This window comes from Coregonus clupeaformis, chromosome 8 (assembly GCF_020615455.1).
Source record: "Coregonus clupeaformis isolate EN_2021a chromosome 8, ASM2061545v1, whole genome shotgun sequence".
In the NCBI taxonomy this organism is placed as follows: domain Eukaryota; kingdom Metazoa; phylum Chordata; class Actinopteri; order Salmoniformes; family Salmonidae; genus Coregonus; species Coregonus clupeaformis.
Window position 1 is genome coordinate 39,832,601 of NC_059199.1, and position 23,342 is coordinate 39,855,942.

General features: G+C 44.3%; 1 protein-coding gene across 2 annotated transcripts in view; it reads left to right on the forward strand.

Moving 5' to 3' along the window:
- LOC121572027 (adhesion G protein-coupled receptor B2) overlaps nt 1-23,342 on the forward strand; it is a 467,080-nt gene that overhangs the window by 101,802 nt on the left and 341,936 nt on the right. The window lies entirely within an intron of this gene.

Here is a 23,342-nt window from a genome sequence, read left to right on the forward strand (position 1 = left end):
GGACTTTTTATTGCTGCTTGATCAAGCTTGTATTTCTCTTATTGGCTTAAAAAAATTCAAAGGAGCCCCAACATGACTTATCAAAAGACTTGTGTAAATATGTATCAGGAGTTAATTCTTTTTGATGTATATTTTATTAGTGGTAGAGAGGCAGGGCTGCTGGTGAGGGTGTGTACATGGACTCACTGATCAATCGCTGTTTGGTGTGTGTGTGCCCGCATGCCTGCCCGCGTGTGTGTTTCTTTGCTTTTTCATCCATATTTCGATTTGTTGAGTAGCTACAATACATATAGAATTGTGAGAATCGCAATACATATCATATTGGCGCCTTTTATTTTATTTCACCCTTATTTAACCAGGTAAGCCAGTTGAGAACAAGTTCTCATTTACAACTGCGACCTGGCCAAGATAAAGCAAAGCAGTGTGATAAAAACAACAACAACACAGAGTTACATATGGAATAAACAAAACGTACAGTCAATAACACAATAGAAAATATATGTAAAGTGTGTGCAAATGTAGTAAGTTATGGAGGTAAGGCAATAAATAGGCCATAGTGCAAAATAATTAAAATGTAGTATTAACACTGGAGTGATAGATATGCAGAAGATGATGTGCAAATAGAGATACTGGGGTGCAAATTAGCAAAATAAATAACAATGTAGATAACAATATGGGGATGAGGTAGTTGGGTGGGCTGTGTACAGGTGCAGTGATCGGTAAGCTGCTCTGACAACTGATGCTTAAAGTTAGTGAGGGAGATAAGAGTCTCCAGCTTCAGAGCTTTTTGCAGTTCGTTCCAGTCATTAGCAGCAGAGAACTGGAAGGAATGGCGGCCAAAGGAGGTGTTGGCTTTGGGGATGACCAGTGAGATATACCTGCTGGAACGCATACTACGGGTGGGTGTTACTATGGTGACCAATGAGCTAAGTTAAGGCTGGGATTTGCCAAGCAGTGATTTATAGATGACCTAGAGCCAGTGGGTTTGGCGACGAATATGTAGTGAGGGCCAGCCAACGAGAGCGTACAGGTCACAATGGTGGGTAGTATATGGGGCTTTGGTGACAAAACGGATGGCACTGTGATAGACTACATCCAATTTGCTGAGTAGAGTGTTGGAAGCTATTTTGTAAATGACATCGCCGAAGTCAAAGATCGGTAGTATAGTCAGTTTTACGAGGGCATGTTTAGCAGCATGAGTGAAGGACACTTTGTTGCGAAATAGGAAGCCAATTCTAGATTTAACTTTGGATTGGAGATGCTAAATGTGAGTCTGGAAGGAGAGTTTACGGTCTAACCAGACACCTAGGTATTTGTAGTTGTCCACGTATTCTAAGTCAGACCCGCCGAGAGTACTGATTCTAGTCGGGCAGGCGGGTGCAAGCAGCGTCCGATTGAAGAAGGAGGAGTGTTGTATGGCATTGAAGCTCGTTTGGAGGTTTGTTAACACAGTGTCCAATGAAGGGCCAGATGTATACAAAATGGTGTCGTCTGTGTAAAGGTGGATCTGAAAGTCACCAGCAGCAAGAGCGACATCATTGATATACACAGAGAATAGAATCGCCCCAAGAATTGAACCCTGTGGCACCCCCATAGAGACTGCCAAAGGTCCAGACAACAGGCCCTCCGATTTGACACATTGAACACTATCTGAGAAGTAGTTGGTGAACCAAGCGAGGCAGTCATTTGAGAAACCAAGGCTATTTAGTCTGCCAATAAGAATGCGGTGATTAACAGAGTCAAAAGCCTTGGCCAAGTCGATGAAGACTGCTGCACAGTACTGTCTTTTATCGATCGCGGTTATTATATCATTTAGGACCTTGAGCGTGGCTGAGGTGCACCCATGACCAGCTCGGAAACCAGATTGCATAGCGGAGAAGGTACGGTGGGATTCGAAATGGTCGGTGATCTGTTTGTTAACTTGGCTTTCAAATACTTTCGAAAGGCAGGGCAGGATGGATATAGGTCTGTAACAGTTTGGATCTATGGTGTCACCCCCTTTGAAGAGGGGGATGACCGTGGCAGCTTTCCAATCTTTGGGGATCTCAGACGATACGAACGAGAGGTTGAACAGGCTAGTAATAGGGTTTGCAACAATTTCGGCGGCTAATTTTAGAATGAAAGGGTCCAGATTGTCTAGACAAGCTGATTTGTAGGGGTCCAGATTTTGCATCTGAATTTGGGTGAAGGAGAAGCGGAGGGGGGCATGGGCAAGTTGCAGCGGAGGGTGCAGAGCTGGTGGCCGGGGTAGGGGTAGCCAGGTGGAAAGCATGGCCAGCCGTAGCAAAATGCTTATTGAAATTCTCGATTATCGTAGATTTATCGGTGGTGACAGTGTCTCCTAGCCTCAGTGCAGTGGGTAGCTGGGAGGAGGTGCTCTTATTCTCCATGGACTTTACAGTGTCCCAAAACCATTTGGAGTTAGTGCTACAGGATGCAAATTTCTGTTTGAAAAAGCTAGCTTTTGCTTTCCTAACTGATTGTGTATATTGGTTCCTGACTTCCCTGAAAAGTTGCATATCGCGGGGGCTGTTCGATGCTAATGCAGTACGCCACAGGATGTTTTTGTGCTGGTCAAGGGCAGTCAAGTCTGGGGTGAACCAGGGGCTATATCTGTTCTTAGTTCTGAATTTTTTGAATGGGGCATGCTTATTTAAGATGGAGAGGAAAGCACTTTTGAAGAACATCCAGGCATCCTCTACTGACGGAATGAGGTCAATATCCATCCAGGATACCCGGGCCAGGTCAATTAGAAAGGCCTGCTTGCTGAAGTGTTTTAGGGAGCGTTTGACAGTGATGAGGGGTGGTCATTTGACCGCGGACCCATTACGGACGCAGGCAATGAGGCAATGATCGCTGAGATCCCGGTTGAAGACAGCAGTGTATTTAGAGGGTAAATTAGTCAGGATGATATCTATGAGGGTGCCCATGTTTACGGATTTAGGGTTGTACCTGGTAGGTTCCTTGATAATTTGTGTGAGATTGAGGGCATCTAGTTTAGATTGTAGGACGGCCGGGGTGTTAAGCATATCCCAGTTTAGGTCACCAAGCAGTACGAACTCTGAGGATAGATGGGGGGCAAGCAATTCACATATGGTGTCCAGGGCACAACTGGGGGCTGAGGGGGGTCTGTAGCAAGCGGCAACAGTGAGAGACTTATTTCTAGAAAGGTGGATTTTTAGAAGTAGAAGCTCAAACTGTTTGGGCACAGACCTGGATAGTATGACAGAGCTCTGAAGGCTATCTCTACAGTAGATTGCAACTCCGTCCCCTTTGGCAGTTCTATCTAGACGGAAAATGTTGTAGTTCGGGATGGAAATTTCTAAATTCTTGGTGGCCTTCCTAAGCCAGGATTCAGACACTGCTAGAACATCAGGGTTGGCAGAGTGTGCTAACGCACTGAATAACTCAAACTTGGGGAAGGCTTCTGATGTTGACATGCAAGAAACCAAGGCTTTTACTGTTACAGCAGTCAACAAATGATAGCGCCTGGGGAGTAGGAGTGATACTGGGGTCTACAGGGCCTGGGTTAACCTCTACATCACCAGAGGAACAGAGGAGGAATAGAATAAGGCTACGGCTAAAGGCTTTAAGAACTGGTCTTCTAGTGCATTGGGTACAGAGAATAAAAGGGGCATATTTCCGGGTGTTGTAGAATAGATTCAGGACATTATGTACAGACAAGGATATGGAAGGATATGAGTACAGTGGAGGTACACCTAAGCATTGGGTAATGATGAAAGAGATAGCATCACTGGAGGTACCGATTGAGCCGGTCTCCGTGTCTATGGGGGGTGGGATAAAGGAGCTGTCTGAGGCAGGTTGAGCGGGACTGGGGGCTCTACAGTGAAATAGTGCAAAACCCAAACGGCAATAGGTTAAGTATATTGACATGAGAGAGAGGCATAACACAATCACAGGTGTAATTCGAGAGGGCTAAGACAACAACTGGTAATGGCGACGAAAGTTTGGGCTAAGGCTAAACAGATAAACAGGATGGCGGAACGTGTAAAGGAACAGTCCAGCAGGCATCAGCTGTGTAGCTGAGTGATCATAAGGTCCAGTGAACAGCAATAGGTAAGTCCGGGAGCAGTTCGTAGGCTGCTACAGCACAGGCGAGCAGGAGGCACGGCTGTTGATTGCGCATGCTAGTGGGCCGGGGTTAGCAGATGGATCTTTGTGGTCGTCGCAACGGGAAGCCTGTTGAAACCACATCAGACGATTACATCGGCAGACCAGTCGTGATGGATCGGCGGGGCTCCGTGTCGACACTAGGATGTCTCGTCCGGTTGACAGAGAGGTAGATAGCCGGGAGATGGGCCTGGCTCGAGGCTAGCTCAAGGCTAACTGGTGCGTCGGGACAGTAGTGAATTAGTCAACAACAGCCATTCGGTTGCAGCTAGCTAGTTGCGATGATCCGGTGTTAAGGTCCAGTGATTCAGTGATTCCGGCAGAAAATCCGATATGCTCTGGGTCGATAGCACGCTGTGCAGCCTGGCCGATAATTGTCCAGGCTAGAGCTGGCTGGAAGGTAGTGCAGGCCACAGACAGTGGTGAAGACCGCTAACGGTGGCTAATAGCAAGTAGCTAGTTAGATGGCTAGCTGGCTAGTTTCAGCCATAGGTTCTTGAGAAAAATAAAGAAATAATAGAATCTGTTCCACATTGGGTGAGGTGGGTTGCAGGAAAGTATATTTAGTTAAAGGATGGAAAGTGAGATAGAGAAATATATATATGAAAAAAACAAACAAAAAAAAAACAGGCTATTTACACGAGGACACAACAGAATACACGACCGCACTGCTACACCATCTTGGATGCACTATCGTGATAATATCGTATCGTGAGACCCCTGGCAATTCCAAGCCCTACTGAGTGTGTTAAAGAAGGTCATAAATACACAGACACATACGACTGTTAAAGTACAAAAAAAGAAAAAGAAAATCTAAAATCTGACATGTGCCTACTTAGAGGTGATCAGTCACATATTTATATGTAAGTCGCCTTTGGATAAAAGCATCTGCTAAATGGCATATTATTATTATTATTATTATTATTATTATTATTATTATTATTATTATTATTATTATTATCATTATTATTATTATTATTATTATTATTATTATTATATTCACACATGCACAAAGACCATGTACCATCTTGCTTTATTTTTCAGAGGCAGCACTGTTTTCTGTACTGCAAGGCTGATTGTGGACCAGCTTGACTGATCTGTCCTAACGATAATCCAATATTCTTATCAGATATTACAAATCCTCCTGAACAGACACACACGGGCAATCAAACACACACACACACACACAGCTCCGGCCTCAGCCTAGGAGCTGATGTTACCTCCCTGATGGAAGGGTTATCGGGCAACACAGGGGATCAACAGGACAGATAAAGTTCATTTTCTAATCAACACACTATCTACTTCACTTGCTTTGGCAATGTTAACATACGTTTCCCATGCCAATAAAGCCCTTAAATTGAAATTGAGAGAGAGCGAGAGAGAGAGAGAGGGAGGGAGAGAGAGAGAGAGAGAGAGAGAGAGAGAGAGAGATAGAGAGAGAGGGAGAGGGAGAGGGAGAGGGAGAGGGAGAGGGAGAGGGAGAGGGAGAGGGAGAGGGAGAGAGATAAACAGATGAATGATTTTCATTCCAGTCCTCTTTTTCCAGACATTGTTGACTCTGAACAGCAAGATTTACCCAAACTCAATCTAAACCTCTGAGTCTGAAATTACAGGCATTTTAAGAATTTTCTGGAGAAAGATAAAGTAAAACAACAACACAGAAAATAAAATAAAACTATTCTTTAAACAGCCACTGAATCTGAAATGACATTTTAAGAATCTTTCTAATGTTTTTTACCGTGAAGTAGTGATCCTTGATCCATTAACTGGTGTGTAGGCTGTGTTTCTGTCTCAACAATTCCACAGTGGCCAAATTACTTACACACGTGTGTGTGTGTGTCTAGATGTCAACAAGCTCTCCCAGTCTCACTGCAGAATTAGACATTCATCCACATTCTCCAAGTGTCACATTCCAAAGTGTTTTTGTTGGTCCTGCTGTGCTGTATTGTTCCACCTTCTGATCCATTAGCCTACTTGATGTTAATAGAGCTCACTTTTGCCCCTAGTGGCCGGTTTTGAAGGTATTTCCTGAATTTTGAGTTAAATCTTGAACGACCTGGCTGCTAGATATACAGGTGTGGAATCTCTTTCCATCCCCACCCCCTCATTTTCTTAATCTCTCCCTCACACTCCCTCTCTCTCTAGCTCTAACTCTCTCTCTCCCTCACACTCCCTCTCTCTCTAGCTCTAACTCTCTCTCTCCCTCACACTCCCTCTCTCTCTCTAGCTCTAACTATCTCTCTCCCTCACACTCCCTCTCTCTCTCTAGCTCTAACTCTCTCTCTCCCTCACACTCCCTCTCTCTCTCTAGCTCTAACTCTCTCTCTCCCTCACACTCCCTCTCTCTCTCTAGCTCTAACTCTCTCTCTCCCTCACACTCCCTCTCTCTCTAGCTCTAACTCTCTCTCTCCCTCACACTCCCTCTCTCTCTCTAGCTCTAACTCTCTCTCTCCCTCACTCCCTCTCTCTCTAGCTCTAACTCTCTCTCCCTCACACTCCCTCTCTCTCTCTAGCGCTAACTATCTCTCTCCCTCACACTCCCTCTCTCTCTAGCTCTAACTCTCTCTCTCCCTCACACTCCCTCTCTATCTCTAGCTCTAACTCTCTCTCTCCCTCACACTCCCTCTCTCTCTCTAGCTCTAACTCTCTCTCTCCCTCACACTCCCTCTCTCTCTAGCTCTAACTCTCTCTCTCCCTCACACTCTCTCTCTCTCTCTCTCTAGCTCTAACTATCTCTCTCCCTCACACTCCCTCTCTCTCTAGCTCTAACTATCTCTCTCCCTCACACTCCCTCTCTCTCTAGCTCTAACTCTCTCTCTCCCTCACACTCCCTCTCTCTCTAGCTCTAACTCTCTCTCTCCCTCACACTCTCTCTCTCTCTCTCTCTCTAGCTCTAACTCTCTCTCTCCCTCACACTCCCTCTCTCTCTCTAGCTCTAACTCTCTCTCTCCCTCACACTCCCTCTCTCTCTCTAGCTCTAACTCTCTCTCTCCCTCACACTCCCTCTCTCTCTCTAGCTCTAACTCTCTCTCCCTCACACTCCCTCTCTCTCTCTAGCTCTAACTATCTCTCTCCCTCACACTCCCTCTCTCTCTAGCTCTAACTCTCTCTCTCCCTCACACTCCCTCTCTCTCTCTAGCTCTAACTCTCTCTCTCCCTCACACTCCCTCTCTCTCTAGCTCTAACTATCTCTCTCCTCACACTCCCTCTCTCTCTAGCTCTAACTCTCTCTCTCCCTCACACTCCCTCTCTCTCTAGCTCTAACTCTCTCTCTCCCTCACACTCTCTCTCTCTAGCTCTAACTCTCTCTCTCCCTCACACTCCCTCTCTCTCTAGCTCTAACTATCTCTCTCCCTCACACTCCCTCTCTCTCTCTAGCTCTAACTATCTCTCTCCCTCACACTCCCTCTCTCTCTAGCTCTAACTCTCTCTCTCCCTCACACTCCCTCTCTATCTCTAGCTCTAACCCTCTCTCTCCCTCACACTCCCTCTCTTACTCTCTTTAAGTCTAACTCTCTCTCTCCCTCACACTCCCTCTCTAACTCTCTCTCTTTAAGTCTAACTCTCCAACTCTCTTTTTCTCTCTCAGGGTGTAGTGCTGCCAGGGTGCGGAGGAGCGGCACTACCTCACTTTTTTCAATTTGAGAATACACAAAGCTGGTAAAACTATTTCTTGAAAATGTGTTCTGATAAATTCTAAAACAAAATATATTTAATGATCACAAAAATGTCATGTAAAACAGACTAAGTTGACTGTGCCTTTAAACAGCTTGGAAAATTTCAGAAAATTAATACCAGAACAGCAGCAAAGGACCTTGTGAAGATGCTGGAGGAAACAGGTACAAAAGTATCTACAGTAAAATTAGTCCTATATCGACATAACCTGAAATGCCGCTCAGCAAGGAAGAAGCCACTGCTCCAAAATCGCCATAAAAAAGCCAGACTACGGTTTGCAACTGCACATGGAGACATGGAGAAATGTCCTCTGGTCTGATGAAACAAAAATAGAACTGTTTGGCCATAATGACCATCGTTATGTTTGGAGAAAAAGGGGTACCTTGCAAGCCGAAGAACACCATTCCAACCGTGAAGCATGGGGGTGGCAGCATCATGCTGTGGGGGTGCTTTGCTGCAGGAGGGACTGGTGCACTTCACAAAATAGATGGCATCATGAGGAAGGAAAATTATGTGGATATATTGAAACAACATCTCAAGACATCAGTCAGGAAGTTAAAGCTTGGTCACAAATGGGTCTTCCAAATGGACAATGACCCCAAGAATACTTCCAAAGTTGTGGCAAAATGGCTTAAGGACAACAAAGTCAAGGTATTGGAGTGGCCATCACAAAGACCTCAATCCTATAGAAAATGTGAGGGAAGAACTGAAAAAGCGTGTGCGAGCAAGGAGGCCTACAAACCTGACTCAGTTTCACCAGCTCTGTCAGGAGGAATGGGCCAAAATTCACCCAACTTATTGTGGGAAGCTTGTGGAAGGCTACCCAAAACGTTTGATGAAAGAAATAAAAGCTGAAATAAATCATTCTCTCTACTATTATTCTGACATTTCACATTCTTAAAATAATGTGGTGATCCTAACTGACCTAAAACAGGGAATTTTTTACTAGGATTAAATGTCAGGAATTGTGAAAAACTGAGTTATAATAATAATATGCCATTTAGCAGACGCATTTATCCAAAGCGACTTACAGTCATGTGTGCATACATTTTTACGTATGGGTGGTACCAGGGATCGAACCCACTACCCTGGCGTTACAAATGCCATGCTCTACCAATTGAGCTACAGAGGACCACCAGTTTAAATGTATTTGGCTAAGGTGTATGTAAACTTCCGACTTCAACTGTACAATTTTCTTGAGACAATTTGTGTGGACATAGGCAGACGTTGCAATTGGAGGATGCATTTTACGCATATTCTATAATGTTAGGCTATTTAAATGTCTACAACTGCCAGTACAATCATTGGGGAAATGGTGACGTCATAAAAAATAAAATTGTGCTCCCTCACCTAAAAAACATTCACTATCTATCTCTTTCTTTGTTGTGTCTGCTCGTATTCTGCACACCCTTCCACCTGTTACTGTGGAAGGGGTTACCATGGAGACAAAGCTAAACTTGTATGTGTTTCAGATTTAGAGATGAGTAACGTCACTTTAGAGACCTAGACAACTGCTATTCTTTATGTTTGTTTGATAGGTGTGTATGTTTTTTAGGTATTTTTGTGTGTGTGTGACAATGTGTGTGTATATATGTGTGTGTGTGTGTGTGTGTGTGTGTTTAAGAGTGTGTATATGCCTGTTTGTCCATGTATCGAGATAGATAGGAATGTTGTCTGACTGGCTGGTATATTTTTAAATCTTACTGCCACAGTGGCTGGTGGACCAAAAATGTCAGCTGATCAGTTAGATATGGGGATATGCTACTGAAATCAACAGCTGATCAGTTAGATACGGGGATGTGCTACTGAAATCAACAGCTGATCAGTTAGATATGGGGATGTGCTACTGATATCAACAGCTGATCAGTTAGATATGGGGATGTGCTACTGAAATCAACAGCTGATCAGTTAGATATGGGGATGTGCTACTGAAATCAACAGCTGATCAGTTAGATATGGGGATGTGCTACTGAAATCAACAGCTGATCAGTTAGATATGGGGATGTGCTACTGAAATCAACAGCTGATCAGTTAGATATGGGGATGTGCTACTGATATCAACAGCTGATCGGTTAGATATGGGGATGTGCTACTGAAATCAACAGCTGATCAGTTAGATACGGGGATGTGCTACTGAAATCAACGCATAGTGGGATACAATGCAATCGCGCATGACACATTCTAAGTATGCGAAAATATAATGTTTTATAGTTGGTGAATATCAGACAATCGAGTATGGTTTAAATACAAGGATGTTATACTAATTTCAGCTCTTCATCTAGTAGAATTCGATGCACACTTTTCCACAATGCATTGGAAGAGGTGGGCTGTGAGTGATAGGCCTTAGTTCTCTTCAAGTAGGCTAGCCAAACAACAAAACTAGGCTACTTAACTGGGAAGATGCCGAATAGTGAAGCTTCTACGGTGGTGGTCAAATGAAGGCTAAGTCGTTTTTGCTCTCCTTAAAATGTTTTCTCATTGAAAAGTGTTTCATGTTCTCTTGGACTTCGACAGAGGTTTTAAACTAAATACTAAACCATCTTTTGATACCTGAATGTGTCGGTACCGGGGACTCGGGATGTGGCTGCATTATTGATGTCATGTTAATCAGGCCTTTTGATTTGAACATATGGATTGCTTTAGTTTTGTAGGCTAGGCTACCTATTTAATTATTTAATTCATGGATCAAGCCTTAGCAGTCATTCTGATCTCATTCCCAATGATCAGTGCTTTAGTTTATTATGTTGCTGTCCAGCGGTTCTGAATTTGCGATGCACCAGACTGTCCACGTTTTTCTGTACAATAGAATTTTGATCAAAGACATTCAGAGACTTGTCCCGAAACCACTCCTGAGTTGTCTTGGCTGTGTGCTTAGGGTCACTGTCCTGTTGGAAGGTGAACCTTCGCCCCAGTCTGAGGTCCTGAGCACTCTGGAGCAGGTTTTCATCTAGGATCTCTCTGTACTTTGCTCCATTCATCTTTGCCTCGGTCCAGGCTAGTCTCCCAGTCCCTGCCGATGAAAAACATCCCCACAGCATGATGCTGCCACCACCATGCGTCACCGTACGGATGGTGCCAGGTTTCCTCCAGACGTGACGCTTGGCATTCAGGCCAAAGAGTTCAATCTTGGTTTCATCAGACCAGAGAATCTTGTTTCTCATGGTCTGAGAGTCTTTAGGTGCCTTTTGGCAAACTCCAAGTGGGCTGTCATGTGCCTTTTACTGAGGAGTGGCCTCCGTCTGGCCACTCTTCCATAAAGGCCTGATTGGTGGAGTACTGCAGAGATGGTTGTCCTTCTGGAAAGTTCTCCCATCTCCACAGAGGAACTCTAGAGCTCTGTCAGAGTGATGATCGGGTTCTTGGTCACCTCCCTGACCAAGGCCCTTCTCCCCCGATTGCTCAGTTTGGCCGGGCGGCCAGCTCTAGGAAGAGTCTTGGTGGTTCCAAACTTCTTCCATTTAAGAATGATGGAGGCCACTGTGTTCTTGGGGACCTTCAATAATGCAAAAATTAAATGGTGGTACCCTTCCCCAGATCTGTGCCTTGACACAATCCTGTCTCGGAGCTTTACGGACAATTCCTTCGACCTCATGGCTTGGTTTTTGCTCTGACATGCACTGTCAATTTTGGGACCTTACATAGACAGGTGTGTGCCTTTCCAAATCATGTCCAATCAATTGATTTTACCACAGGTGGACTCCAATCAAGTTGTATAAACATCTCAAAGATGATCAATGGAAACAGGATGCACCTGAGCTCAATTTCAAGTCTCATAGCAAAGGGTCTGTATACTTATGGAAATAAGGTATTTCTGTTTTTTATGTTTTATAAATTTGCTAAAATTCTAAAAACCTGTTTTCACTTTGCCATTATGGGGTATTGTGTGTAGATTGCTGATGAAAAAAAGTATTTATTCCATTTTAGAATAAGGCTGTAACCTAACAAAAAGTCAAGGGGTCTGAATACTTTCCGAAGTCACTGTAAATGTAATATTTAGGTGTTTATTTTTAATATATCTGCAAAAATTTCTAAAAAACGTTTTTTGCTTTGTCATTAGGGGGTTCTGTTTGTATATTGATGAGGGAAAAAAGAAACTATTTAATCCATTTTAGAATAAGGATGTAAGGTAACAAAATGTGGAAAAAGTCAAGGGCTCTGAATTCTTTCCGAATGCACTAGATCCTTGGCTGAATTATTGAATATGTACACGATTGCTAGAGTGCCTTTCCTACTTCAGTCAGGCCTACTCCTACTTTGCAGACTGCTGTCAAGCTGTGTAAGAACACACACACACACACACACACACATAAGGTCATGTTAGCAGGAGGTGGCTGATTAAATGACTTTCAGCATGTACATGGCTGAGTGCACAGTGTTTGTGAAAATCTGATCAAAGTATTCCCCTGTCATTCAATAAACTGAAAGAAGACAAAAATGTAAGAGCACAAATGCACACACACTCTCTCTCTCTCTCTATTTTTCTCGCTCTCAATACATATACACACACACATATCCAAGTAAAAACATGTGATACTTCAGCTCGAGGTTGATTGCTATTTAAAACTCTTTAGTTGAAGTGAAACTGCACTAGCAGGTAATTGCCCTGTTTTTCCAACACACAGGAACACATCAGTGAACTAATGGAAGAGTGTAAAATGCCCCTCTCTGACATCACACTCCCTCTTCCATAAGTTCTGCTCTCTCGCTCGCATGCACTCACACACACACAGACACACACACACACACAAACTGATGTAAAAAAAAAATGCTGTGTGGAGATCCTGTTGTAAGACATAAGGCTTCTAGGAAGACAAGGCTGCCTAGAATGTAGAGACCTCTCTGTCTGCACCAAGACTAACTGATAAATGTAAGCCTTGTAGAGAGTCTCTCTGTCTGCACCAAGACTAACTGATAAATGTAAGCCTTGTAGAGAGTCTCTCTGTCTGCACCAAGACTGATGAATGTACTTTATTTATGAAATATATTTTGAAACATACATTACCTGACCAAAAGTATGTGGATACCTGCTTGTCGAACATCTAATTCCAAAATCATGGGCATTAATATGGAGTTGGTCCCCCCTTTTGCTATAACAGCCTCCACTCTTCTGGGAAGGCTTTCCACAAGATGTTAAAACATTGCTGCGGGGGCTTGCTTCAATTCAGCCACAAGAGCATTAGTGAGGTCGGGCGCTGATGTTGGGCGATTAGGCCTGGCTCTCAGTCGGCGTTCCAATTCATCCCAAAGGTGTTGAGGTCAGGACTCTGTGCAGACCAGTCAAGTTATTCCAAACCGATCGCAACAAACCAGTTCTGTATGGACCTCACTTTGTCCATGGGGGCATTGTCATGCTGAAACAGTAAAAGGCCTTCCCCAAACTGTTGTCACAAATTTGGAAGCACAGAATTGTCTAGAATGCCACAAACCAGATGGGTGGCGTATCGCTGCAGAATGCTGTGGTGAAGCAGAGGAGCGATGGGGTGAGGTTGTGGTCCTCTAAGCGGGGAGGTAAGCTTGGCTTCTTCTTTATATGTGTCGAGTAAAGCTTAAACCATGCATTTAGATTGTAGGTAGGTATTGTAGTTAGGTATTGTAGGTAGTTGATCCAGGTAGTTATTGTAGGTAGTTATTGTAGGTAAGTATTGTAGTGTATTCGGCTGAGCCCGGTGAAGCACGAGGGTAGCTAGCTAACCCACTACCTGGACCATTAAAGCTAGCTAGCTAGTGGGTAGCAACACCGCAGCCACTGCTAACTGGCCAACTATACCAGCTAGCAGTACTGTAGCAACTAAATACATTTCAACGGAACAATTTGATTAGTGTAAAATTAGCTAGCTACATAGTTGTCTTGGTTTCAAAGACAAAGGTGTAGTATAGAGAAACTATCGAGGTTAGCTAGCCAGCTACATTTTCAAACAGTCAACACCGCAGCCACTGCTAGCTAGCCAACATTACCAGCCAGCAGTACTGTATCATTTTAGTCAATGAGAATTTTTCAACGTAAGCTTCACTTTCTGAACATTCGAGATGTGTAGTCCACTTGTGTAGCTAGCTTGACTGACTTTGTGCTAGCTAGCCAACGTTGAATTACTTCTGCTTTATGAAAGGAACTAGACACGGACATTAATGATCCATTGGTAGTTTGTTGTAACCAAGTATTGGTGCTAAACCGTGTGATATTGGATGCTAGCATGCTAGTTAGCTATGGCGTCATAGGATACGGTGCCCTGGGCGGTTTTCACAGAAGAATACTGTACCAAGTTAGCTAGCTGAATAAACTAAGTTAGTCTATTCCTGGAAACATTGAACTACTGTAGATTACAGCAATTATAATTTCAAAAGTGGAAGTTGGAAGAGTTGTATTTGAGTGTTTCAGTGAAAGGTTAGTGAGGGAGGCCTCGTTTCCCCAGATGTTTAGTTAATTTCATTCCGATCTCCTTTGCATTAGTGTAGCCTTTTCTGTAGCCTGTCAACTATGTGTCTGTCTATCCCTGTTCTCTCCTCTCCGCACAGGCCATACAAACGCCTCACACCGTGTGGCTGCTGCCTCTCTAACCTGGTGGTCCCTGCACGCACGACCCACGTGGAGTTCCAGGTCTCCGGCAGCCTCTGGAACTGCCGTTCTGCGGCCAACAAGGCAGAGATCATCTCAGCCTATGCTACCATCCAGTCCCTCGACTTATTGGCGCTGACGGAAACATGGATTACCACAGAAAACACTGCTACTCCTACTGCTCTCTCCTCGTCTGACCATGTGTTCTCGCATACCCCGAGAGCATCTGGTCAGCGGGGCGGTGGCACAGGAATCCTCATCTCTCCCAAGTGGACATTCTCTCTTTCTCCCCTGACCCATCTGTCTATCTCCTCATTTGAATTCCATGCTGTCACTAGCCCATTCAAGCTTAACATCCTTATCATTTATCGCCCTCCAGGTTCCCTTGGAGAGTTCATCAATGAGCTTGACGCCTTGATAAGTTCCTTTCCTGAGGATGGCTCACCCCTCACAGTTCTGGATGACTTTAACCTCCCTATGTCTACCTTTGACTAATTTCTCTCTGCCTCCTTCTTTCCACTCCTCTCCTCTTTTGACCTCACCCTCTCACCGTCTCCCCCTTCTCACAAGGCAGGCAATACGCTTGACCTCATCTTTACTAGATGTTGTTCTTCTACTAATCTCACTGCAACTCTCCTCCAAGTCTCCGACCACTACTTTGTATCCTTTTCTCTCTCGCTCTCCTCCAACACTACTCACTCTGCCCCTACTCAGATGGTAATGCGCCGTCGCGACCTTCGCTCTCTCTCTCCCGCTACTATCTCCTCTTCCATCCTATCATCTCTTCCCCTCTGCTCAATCATTCTCCCTCCAATCTCCTGATTCTGCCTCCTCAACCCTCCTCTCCTCCCTTTCTGCATCTTTTGACTCTCTATGTCCCCTATCCTCCCGGCCGGCTCGGTCCTCCACTCCTGCTCCGTGGCTTGACGACTCATTGCGAGCTCACAGAACAGGGCTCCGGGCAGCCGAGCGGAAATGGAGGAAAACTAGACTCCCTGCCAACCTGTCATCATTTCACTCCCTCCTCTCTACATTTTCTTCCTCTGTTTCTGCTGCTAAAGCCACTTTCTACCACTCTAAATGTCAAGCCTCTACCTGGGGCGGCAGGTAGCTTAGTGGTTAAGAGCGTTGTGCCAGTAACCGAAATGTCGCTGGTTCTATTCCCCGAGCCAACTAGGTGAAAAATGTGCCCTTGAGCAAGGCACTTAACCCTAATTGCTCCTGTAAGTCGCTCTGGATAAGAGTGTCTGCTAAATGACGTAAATGAAGCTCTTTGCCACCTTCTCCTCCCTGCTGAATTGTCCTCCATCTCTGTGGATGACTTCGTCAACCCTTTTGAAAAGAAGGTTGACGACATCCGATCCTCATTTATTAAGTCAAATGACACCGCTGGTCCTGCTCACACTGCCCTACCCTATGCTTTGACTTCTTTCTCCCCTCTCTCTCCAGATGAATTCTTGCGACTTGTGACGGCCGGCCGCCCAACAACCTACCTGCTTGACCCTATCCCCTCCTCTCTTCTCCAGACCATTTCCGGAGACCTTTTCCTTACCTCACCTCGCTCATCAACTCATCCTTGACCACTGGCTATGTCCCTTCCATCTTCAAGAGAGTGAGAGTTGCACCCCTTCTCAAAAAACCTACACTAGATCCCTCCGATGTCAACAACTACAGACCAGTATCCCTTCTTTCTTTTCTCTCCAAAACTCTTGAGCGTGCCGTCTTTAGCCATCTCTCTTGCTTTAGCCATCTCTCTCAGAATTACCTTCTTGATCCAAACCAGTCAGGTTTCAAGACTGGTCATTCAACTGAGACTGCTCTTCTCTGTGTCACGGAGGCTCTCCGCACTGCTAAAGCTAACTCTCTCTCCTCTGCTCTCACCCTTCTATACCTATCTGCTGCCTTTAATACTGTGAACCATCAGATCCTCCTCTCCACCCTCTCCGAGTTGGGCATCTCCGGCGCGGCTCACTCTTGGATTGCGTCCTACCTCACAGGTCGCTCCTACCAGGTGGCATGGCGAGAATCTGTCTCCGCACCTCGTGCTCTCACCACTGGTGTCCCCCAGGGCTCAGTTCTAGGCCCTCTCCTATTCTCTCTATACACCAAGTCACTTGGCTCTGTCATATCCTCACATGGTCTCTCCTATCATTGCTACGCAGACGACACACAATTCATCTTCTCCTTTCCCCCTTCTGATAACCAGGTGGCGATTCACATCTCTGCATGTCTGGCAGACATATCAGTGTGGATGACGGATCACCACCTCAAGCTGAACCTCGGCAAGACAGAGCTGCTCTTCCTCCCGGGGAAGGACTGCCCGCTCCATGATCTCTCTCCATCACGGTTGACAACTCTGTTGTGTCCTCCTCCCAGAGTGCGAAGAGCCTTGGCGTGACCCTGGACAACACCCTGTCATTCTCCGCTAACATCAAGGCGGTGACCCGATCCTGTAGGTTCATGCTCTACAACATTCGGAGTGTACGACCCTGCCTTACACAGGAAGCGGCACAGGTCCTAATCCAGGCACTTGTCATCTCCCGTCTGGATTACTGCAACTCGCTGTTGGCTGGGCTCACTGCCTGTGCCATTAAACCCCTACAACTCATCCACAACGCTGCAGCCCGTCTGGTGTTCAACCATCCCAAGTTTTCTTACGTCACCCCGCTCCTCCGCACACTCCACTGGCTTCCAGTTGAAGCCCGCATCTGCTACAAGACCATGGTGCTTGCCTACGGAGCTGTGAGGGGAACGGCACCTCCGTACCTTCAGGCTCTGATCAGTCCCTACACCCAAACGAGGGCATTGCGTTCATCCACCTCTGGCCTGCTGGCCCCCCTATCTCTGCGGAAGCACAGTTCCCGCTCAGCCCAGTCAAAACTGTTCGCTGCTCTGGCACCCCAATGGTGGAACAAGCTCCCTCACGACGCCAGGACAGCGGAGTCACTCACCACCTTCCGGAGACACTTGGAACCCCACCTCTTTTAGGAATACCTGGGATAGGATAAAAGTAATCCTTCTACCCTCCCCCTACCCCACCCCCCCCAAATAAAAAAAATATAATAATAATAATAATAATATAACAAATATATTGTAAAGTGATTGTCCCACTGGCTATCATAAGGTGAATGCACCAATTTGTAAGTCGCTCTGGATAAAAGCGTCTGCTAAATGACGAAAATGTAAATGTAAATGTAATGTCATTATATGCTGTAGTGTTAAGATTTCCCTTCACTGGAACTAAGGGACCTAGCTCGAACCATGAAAAACAGCCCAAGACCATTATTCCTCTTCTAACAAACTTTACAGTTGGCACTATGCATTCGGGCAGGTAGCGTTCTCCTCGCATCCGCCAACCCAGATTCGTCCGTCAGACTGCCAAGATGGTGAAGCGTGATTCATCACTCCAGAGAACGCGTTTCCACTGCTCCAATGGCGGCGAGCTTTACACCAATACAGCCGACGCTTGGCATTGCTCATGCTGATCTTAGGCTTGTGTGCGGCTGCTCGGCTATGGTAACCCATTTCATGAATCTCCCAACGAACAATTATTGTGCTGATGCTGCTTCCAGAGGCAGTTTTGAAGTCGGTAGTGAGCGTTGCAACAGAGGACAGACGATTTGTACGCGGTGGTCCCATTCTGTGAGCTTGTGTGGCCTACCACTCTGCTGCTGAGCCTTTGTTGCTCCTAGATATTTTCACTTCACAATAACAGCACTTACAGTTGCCCAGGGCAGCTCTAGCAGGGCAGAAATTTTACGAACTGTCTTGTTGGAAAGGTGGCATCCTATGACGGTGCCACAGTGAAAGTCACCAAGCTCTTCAGTAAGGCCATTCTACTGCCAATGATTGTCTATGGAGATTGCATGGCTGTGTTCTCAATTTTATACAGTTGTCATCAACGGGTGTGGCTGAAATAGCCGAATCCACTCATTTAACCTCTACGGGATCGGTGTCCTGTATACGGTGCGGTTGAGCTAACGTATTGCTAATGTGATTAGCATGACTGTTGTAAGTAACAGCAAACTTTCCAGGACATAGACATGTCTTATATAGGCAGAAATCTTACATTCTTGTTAATCTAACTGCACTGTCCATTTTAAACTAGCTATTACAGTGAAAAAATACCATGCTATTGTTTGAGGAGATTGAGCAACAACAAAAAAACGTATCACAGCAACTGGTTTGATACATTCACCTCTGAAGGTAAATAATGTACTTACAGTGGGGAGAACAAGTATATGATACACTGCCGATTTTGCAGGTTTTCCTACTTACAAAGCATGTAGAGGTCTGTAATTTTTATCATAGGTACACTTCAACTTTGAGAGATGGAATCTAAAACAAAAATCTAGAAAATCACATTGTATTATTTTTTAAGTAATTAATTTGCTTTTTATTGCATGACATAAGTATTTGATACATCAGAAAAACAGAACTTAATATTTGGTACAGAAACCTTTGTTTGCAATTACAGAGATCATACGTTTCCTGTAGGTCTTGACCAGGTTTGCACACACTGCAGCAGGGATTTTGGCCCACTCCTCCATACAGACCTTCTCCAGATTCTTCAGGTTTCGGGGCTGTCGCTGGGCAATGCGGACTTTCAGCTCCCTCCAAAGATTTTCTATTGGGTTCAGGTCTGGAGACTGGCTAGGCCACTCCAGGACCTTGAGATGCTTCTTACGGAGCCACTCCTTAGTTGCCCTGGCTGTGTGTTTTGGGTCGTTGTCATGCTGGAAGACCCAGCCACGACCCATATTCAATGCTCTTCAAACCTCCCCGCAATACGGTGCAGTCGTCCTGTCCCCTTTGCAGAAAAGCATCCCCAAAGAATGATGTTTCCACCTCCATGCTTCATGGTTGGGATGATGTTATTGGGGTTGTACTCATCCTTCTTCTTCCTCCAAACATGGCGAGTGGAGTTTAGACCAAAAAGCTCTATTTGTGTCTCATCAGACCACATGACCTTCTCCCATTCCTCCTCTGGATCATCCAGATGGTCATTGGCAAACTTCAGACGGGCCTGGACATGCGCTGGCTTGAGCAGGGGGACCTTGCGTGCGCTGCAGGATTTTAATCCATAACGGCGTAGTATGTTACTAATGGTTTTCTTTGAGACTGTGGTCCCAGCTCTCTTCAGGTCATTGACCAGGTCCTGCCGTGTAGTTCTGGGCTGATCCCTCACCTTCCTCATGATCATTGATGCCCCACGAAGTGAGATCTTGCATGGAGCCCCAGACCGAGGGTGATTGACCGTCATCTTGAACTTCTTCCATTTTCGAATAATTGCGCCAACAGTTGTTGCCTTCTCACCAAGCTGCTTGCCTATTGTCCTGTAGCCCATCCCAGCCTTGTGCAGGTCTACAATTTTATCCCTGATGTCCTTACACAGCTCTCTGGTCTTGGCCATTGTGGAGAGGTTGGAGTCTGTTTGATTGAGTGTGTGGACAGGTGTCTTTTATACAGGTAACGAGTTCAAACAGGTGCAGTTAATACAAGTAATGAGTGGAGAACAGGAGGGCTTCTTAAAGAAAAACGAACAGGTCTGTGAGAGACGGAATTCTTACTGGTTGGTAGGTGATCAAATACTTATGTCATGCAATAAATGCAAATTAATTACTTAAAAATCATACAATGTGATTTTAAAAATTACAGACCTCTACATGCTTTGTAAGTAGGAAAACCTGCAAAATCGGCAGTGTATCAATTACTTGTTCTCCCCACTGTACATTCAGTAATCTTCCTCTGATTTGTCATCCTAAGGGTCCCAGAGATAAAATGTAGCATAGTTTTGTTTGATAAAATCCATTTTTATATTCAGATGTAGGAACTGGGTTCTACAGTTTGAACCCCTGCTGTCTCTGGCTCCACACCCACCCGGCCCGGCCATCTAGATGTGTGAAAGTTAGTGGATAAGCTAATGATCCATCATGTATGACATTCCTGTGAGTGTGCAAATTTACATTTTGTATTACCATATAATTTTTGTATGTTCTCTATAGTTATGTACTTAAAAATGTATCAATTGACCAATTCGGCATATTTGGGCCGACTTGTAACAAAATAGTCCAGTATTGCAATGCTTCACTGGATCAATCTGAAACTTTGCACACACACTGCTGCCATCTAAATTGTGCCTAAACTCTCTCTCTCTCTCTCTTTCCCTCTCTCTATTCTCTCTCTCAATTTTTTATTCAAGGGCTTTATTGGCATGGGAAACATACAGTTGAAGTCGGAAGCTTACATACACTTAGGTTGGAGAAATGTCTACAAATGTTAACAAACAAGTCGGTTAGGACATCTACTTTGTGCATGACACAAGTAATTTTTCCAATAATTGTTTACAGACAGATTATTTCACTTATAATTCACTGTATCACAATTTGAGTGGGTCAGAAGTTAACATACACAAAGTTGACTGTGCCTTTAAACAGCTTGGAAAATTCCAGAAAATGATGTCATGGCTTTAGAAGCTTCTGATATATTTCAAGGCCTACCTTCAAACTCAGTGCCTCTTTGCTTGACATCATGGGGAAATCAAAATAAATCAGCTAAGACCTCTGATTATTATTTTTTTACCTCCACAAGTCTGGTTCATCCTTGGGAGCAATTTCCAAACGCCTGAAGGTACCACGTTCATCTTTACAAACAATAGCACGCAAGTATAAACACCATGGGACCACGCAGCCATCATACCGCTCAGGAGGGAGACGCGTTCTGTCTCCTAGAGATGAACATAATTTGGTGCGAAAAGTGCAAATCAATCCCAGAACAACATCCTCTGGTCTGATGAAACAAAAATAGAACTGTTTGTCCATAATGACCATCGTTATGTTTGGAGAAAAAAGGGGGTACCTTACAAGCCGAAGATCACCATCCCAACCGTGAAGCATGGGGGTGGCAGCATCATGCTGTGGGGGTGCTTTGCTGCAGGAGGGACTGGTGCACTTCCTAAAATAGATGGCATCATGAGGAAGGAAAGTTATGTGGATATATTGAAGCAACTTCTCAAGACATCAGTCAGGAAGTTAAAGCTTGGTCACAAATGGGTCTTCCAAATGAACAATGACCCCAATAATACTTCCAAAGTTGTGGCAAAATGGCTTAAGGACAACAAAGTCAAGGTATTGGAGTGGCCATCACAAAGCCCTGACCTCAATCCTATAGAAACTGTGTGGGCAGAACTGAAAAAGTGTGTGCGAGCAAGGAGGCCTACAAACCTGACTCAGTTACAAGAGATCTGTCAGGAGGAATGGACCAAAATTCACCCAACTTATTGTGGGAAGCTTGTGGAAGGCTACCAGAAACGTTTGACCCAAGTTAAACAATTTAACGGCAATTCTACCAAATACTAATTGAGTGTATGTAAACTTCTGACCCACTGGGAATGTGATGAAAGAAAGAAAAGCTGAAAGAAATCATTCTCTCTACTATTATTCTGACATTTCACATTCTTAAAATAAAGTGGTGATCCTAACTGACCTAAAACAGGGCATTTTCACTAGGATTAATAATAATATGCCATTTAGCAGACGTTTTTATCCAAAGCGACTTACAGTCATGTGCGCATACATTTTTACGTATGGGTGGTCCCGGGGATCGAACCCACTACCCTGGCGTTACAAGCGCCATGCTCTACCAATTGAGCTACAGAGGACCACTACATGGGAAGAATGTAAAACAAACAAAAAAATGTCAGGAATGTCAAGAATTGTCAGGAATTGCGAATAATATAATGTATTTGGCCAAGGTGTGTGTAAACTTCGACTTCAACTGTATGTTTACATTGCCATAGCAAGTGAAATAGATAATAAACAAAAGTTAAATAAACAATAAAAAATGAACAGTAAACATTACACTAACAAAAGTTCCAAAATAATAAAGACATTTCAAGTGTCATATTATGTATATGTACAGTGTTGTATCAATGTGCAAATAGTTAAAGTACAAAAGGGAAAATAAATGAACAGAAATATAGGTTGTATTTACATTGGTGTTTGTTCTTCACTGGTTGCCCTTTTCTTGTGACAACAGGTCACACATATTGCTGCTGTGATGGCACACTGTGGTATTTCACCCAATAGATATGGGAGTTTATGAAAATTTGATTAGTTTTCAAATTCTTTGTGGGTCTGTGTAATCTGAGGGAAATATGTCTCTAATACGGTCATACATTTGTCAGGAGGTTAGGAAGTGCAGCTCAGTTTCCAGGTCTGCCTTTGGCGGTATTTCTCAATAGCAAGGCTATGCTCACTGAGTCTGTACATAGTCAAATCTTTCCTTAAGTTTGGGTCAGTCACAGTGGTCAGGTATTCTGTCACTGTGTACTCTCTGTTTAGGGCCAAATAGAATTCAAGTTTTTGCTTTGTTTTTTTTTGTCAATTCTTTCCAATGTGTCAAGTAATTATCTTTTTGTTTTCTCATGATTTGGTTGGGTCTAATTGTGTTGCTGTCCTGGGGTTCTGTGGGGTCTGTTTGTGTTTGTGAACAGAGCCCCAGGACCAGCTTGCTTAGGGGTCTCTTCTCCAGGTTAATTTCTCTGTAGGTGATGGCTTTGTTATGGAAGGATTGGGAATCACTTCACTCTCTCTCTCTCTCTCTCCCCCCCTCTCTCTCTCCTCTCCCCTTTCAGCTCTCTCTCTCTCTCTCTCTCTCTCTCTCTCTCTCTCTCTCTCTCTCTCTCTCTCTCTCTCTCTCTCTCTCTCTCTCTCTCTCTCTCTCTCTCTCTCTCTCTCTCTCTCTCTCAATTTCAATTTCAATTTCAATTTAAGGGCTTTACTGGCATGGGAAACGTGTGTTAACATTGCCAAAGCAAGTGAAGTAGATAGTAAACAAAAGTGAAATAAACAATAAATATTAACAGTAAACATTACACTCAGAAGTTTCAAAAGAATAAAGACATTTAAAATGTCATATTATGTATATATACAGTGTTGTAACAATGTGCAAATAGTTAAAGTACAAATGGGAAAATAAATAA